Source organism: Silene latifolia, chromosome 4 (genome assembly GCF_048544455.1).
Source record: "Silene latifolia isolate original U9 population chromosome 4, ASM4854445v1, whole genome shotgun sequence".
Taxonomy (NCBI): Eukaryota; Viridiplantae; Streptophyta; class Magnoliopsida; order Caryophyllales; family Caryophyllaceae; genus Silene; species Silene latifolia.
In genome coordinates this window covers 73,840,910-73,844,142 of record NC_133529.1, presented here as the reverse complement: position 1 = coordinate 73,844,142, position 3,233 = coordinate 73,840,910, and the positions used below count along the sequence as shown (strand labels likewise).

The 3,233-nt window shown below is 39.7% G+C and overlaps 1 non-coding gene across 1 annotated transcript; it reads right to left on the bottom strand.

Annotated features, from left to right (window-relative positions):
- Positions 1-2,913: 2,913 nt before the first annotated feature.
- On the bottom strand, positions 2,914-3,020 carry LOC141654201 (small nucleolar RNA R71). The gene has a single exon (XR_012547765.1). It is a non-coding gene; the product is annotated as a small nucleolar RNA R71 (small nucleolar RNA).
- Between the last annotated feature and the right edge of the window lie 213 nt (positions 3,021-3,233).

Below are 3,233 nucleotides of genomic sequence, written 5' to 3'. Positions count from 1 at the left end.
GGGTCTAGTGGTGAGACGACTCATAAGTAAAGACCCATAAGTGCGTTTGTTTCGACTCGATAGACACGAGGCGGAATTGGAATAGTGGACTGAAGTTTTCGAAAATAGAATATTTCAAAAAGATTCATTTGTCACTTTACGGACGACTTCCGAAGATAGAGATCTCCGTAAGTCGATCAGTTGAAAGGGTTGTCTTAAGTTTATTTGCAAAAGACAGTTTTGAGTTTTAATCGGCTCGGAAAACAGTGTATTGTTTCCCAAGACGGTTTTGAAATTCAAAATTGTATGTTTTGAAAATCGAGTTTGAAATGTTTGAAGAGATCTCGGGGACGGTGCATGGTCATCGGGATCTCGAAAGTGTCTCGAGAAAAGGGTGTGTGCTTTTCTCGGGTTTTGAAAGAGCCATTGTCGGCGCGAGACGGGTTAAAATCCTTGTCTAGACGCGGCGATTATAACGGCAATTCTTGTATGCCCTATTGATGTGACCATAATTAGAGCACATTTAGTCCCCGAATTAGCCTTGTTCCCATGCTTTTTAGTGCATATTTGGGTCATTTATTGTCTTTAGTTCTTTGTTTTGCATATTCTTTGAGGTTTTGTGTCCTTGGTAGGAAAGGAGTGCAAACCTTGCATTTTCATGGCAAAATAAGACTAAATTGATTGAATTCAATGACCAAGCATCAAGGAGAGACAAGATTAGAAGGCCTTTGTACATACTATAGTAGATGGGCAATGATGAGAAAAGATCCTTGCATCCCCGAGTAAATCCCCAAGGCTTTTATGAAGAAAAAGGAAGAAAATAAGAAGAAACAAGACTGCACAGCAATCCGTGCGTCTTCCCCAGAAGACGCCCGTCTCCCTCACCACAATCCGTTCGTCTTCACACCAAGACGCCCGGGCAGCAGCTCCAGAAGACGCCCGTCTTCACCCCAAGACGCCCGGGCAGAGACCACAGAATCCCCCCGTCCCGTGCTGAAGACGCCCTGATTTCAAGGCAGACCAATTTCGTTTCTTCAAGCTTCAAGAAAGATGCCCATCCTTCCAAAAAGACCGGCGTTTCCTTAAGTAGGGACTTAATCGTCATTTAAGCCCCTAGTTAACCCTAATTCACACACCTAATCCCCACTATAAATACCCCATTAGTCTAATGAGAAGAGCATGTTCTTCTTAGCAATCTTTAGAGTAGTTAATATCAATCAAATCTCTCTTTAATTTTGTAATCAACAATTAATCAAGTTTTAATACAAGTTTGATTTCCTTAATCTCTCTCTTGTTCATCCTTTATTTTGGGTAATTGAAGATTATTTGGGTTATTATTGGGAGATTGACAACCTCTCAATCAGGCATCAAATACTTCTTTTATTCTTTGCTTTATTATTGGAATCATTAGTAGGTATAATTCTCTTAATCCCTTTTTAATTATTGCTAATTACTTTCATTTATTCATCATGTTTCACTTTGTTGGTATGATTGACAACCTTGCTAGCATGTTCAACATGATAATGAGTGAGTAGTCACTTAGCTAGGGTTAATGGGTAATTAGGGGAAACCAACATGGGGAATGATTCATGCTTAAATTAATATGCTTTCATGGTTTATTTGCTTGCTTGTTATGATCTCAACTCATGCACATGTTATGTTTGATGAAATGCGAGCCTATGAATCCTTGCATTTTTTACCCATCACCTATCTTCTTAATGACACTTGTAAGACAAAAACCAACTCGAGTCTCATTAGATCATGCATGTTATTGAGTAGGGAAGACTAAGTCGACTTGTAGGTGTTGTACAATCTAATCGATTCGGCTTCGGGACCCAAACTTTCCTAGGATTGTAAGATATAAACCAACTCAATCCATCACAATAATAATTGCTTGCTTATTATTTGAGAACATGTTTGTATGATCAATTCCCATGAATCCCCTATGACCCCATGACACCCTAGTGCCTTTTATCAATTGTTTACATCCCTTTTAATTCATCTTGCTTGTTTACTTCCATTGCTATTTAGTTTAGTGACCTTCTACATCAAACCCCAATTGTGACACCCCTAAGACACCACTAGTTGCAATAGAAATCTCATCTCAATTCCCGTCCCTTGGGATCCGACCTTTACTTGCCTCTTTACTAATTGTAGAGTTGTTGGTGAAGTTATAAATTGTGTTTTGGTCGAGGTGCTCCTAACGACAAGTAACCGAAAGAAATAGTCCCGACCAAAAATGGCGCCGTTGCCGGGGACGTTGTTAACTTGATTTAGATTTTCTTATATTGTTATTAGTTGTGTCTTTCTTTGCCTTGGGGAAGTAAAACTTCTCAAGGTTTGTTCTAATTGTTTTCGAGTTGTTTGATATTTTGCATGTCTAGAAGGTCACAAGGTGACTTGTTACCCTTTGATCGTGAAATTGAAAGAACTTTGACAACCAATAGAAGACTTGCTAGGAGAACTTTGAGAGGTGTTAGTGAGGTTATTCAACCAACTATTGAGTTCATCAACCCTTTTGCAAGAGAAGGTGAGGAGAACCCAACACAAAATCATCCCACAATGCCTAAGTTTTCATCACATTCCGTACCCACCGAGGAGAACCTACCCAATGGTACTCCCACACCACAACATCTAATCGGAAATTTTATTGCCAAATCCGCATTTATCCAATTAGTCAAAAGAAGCCAATTTGGAGGGATGCCTAGTGAAGACCCTCATTCTCATATGGAGGCTTTTTGCGATTATTGTGATGCGATTTCTCAAACCGGTGTAACTCAAGACCAAATTCGATGGGTCTTATTTCCTTTTTCTCTAATTGGCACCGCGAAACAATGGTTGAAAAGCCTTGATAAGGCTACTCTCGGAATTGATTCTTGGAAGAAATTGGCTCTAGCTTTCGACAAAAAGTTCTATCCACCGGAAAAGACTAACATGCTAAGAGCTCAAATTACGGGTTTTAAGCAAAGGGATGAAGAATGTTTGTATGAAGCTTGAGAGCGATTCAAAGGAATTTGTCGCTCATGTCCTCATCATGGACTTAGCGAGTGGTTCTTGGTACAACAATTTTGGAACAGTCTTTATGAAGATTCAAGGAACATTCTCAACATGGGATCAAATGGAATGTTCACCGAAGTTGATGACAATCAAACTTGGAACAAAATTGAGGAAATGGCGGTCCATAACTCACAATATAGTAGACCTCGCAAGGCTACTAGAGGAGGAAAGCATGAAGTGGACTCCGTTACTCAATT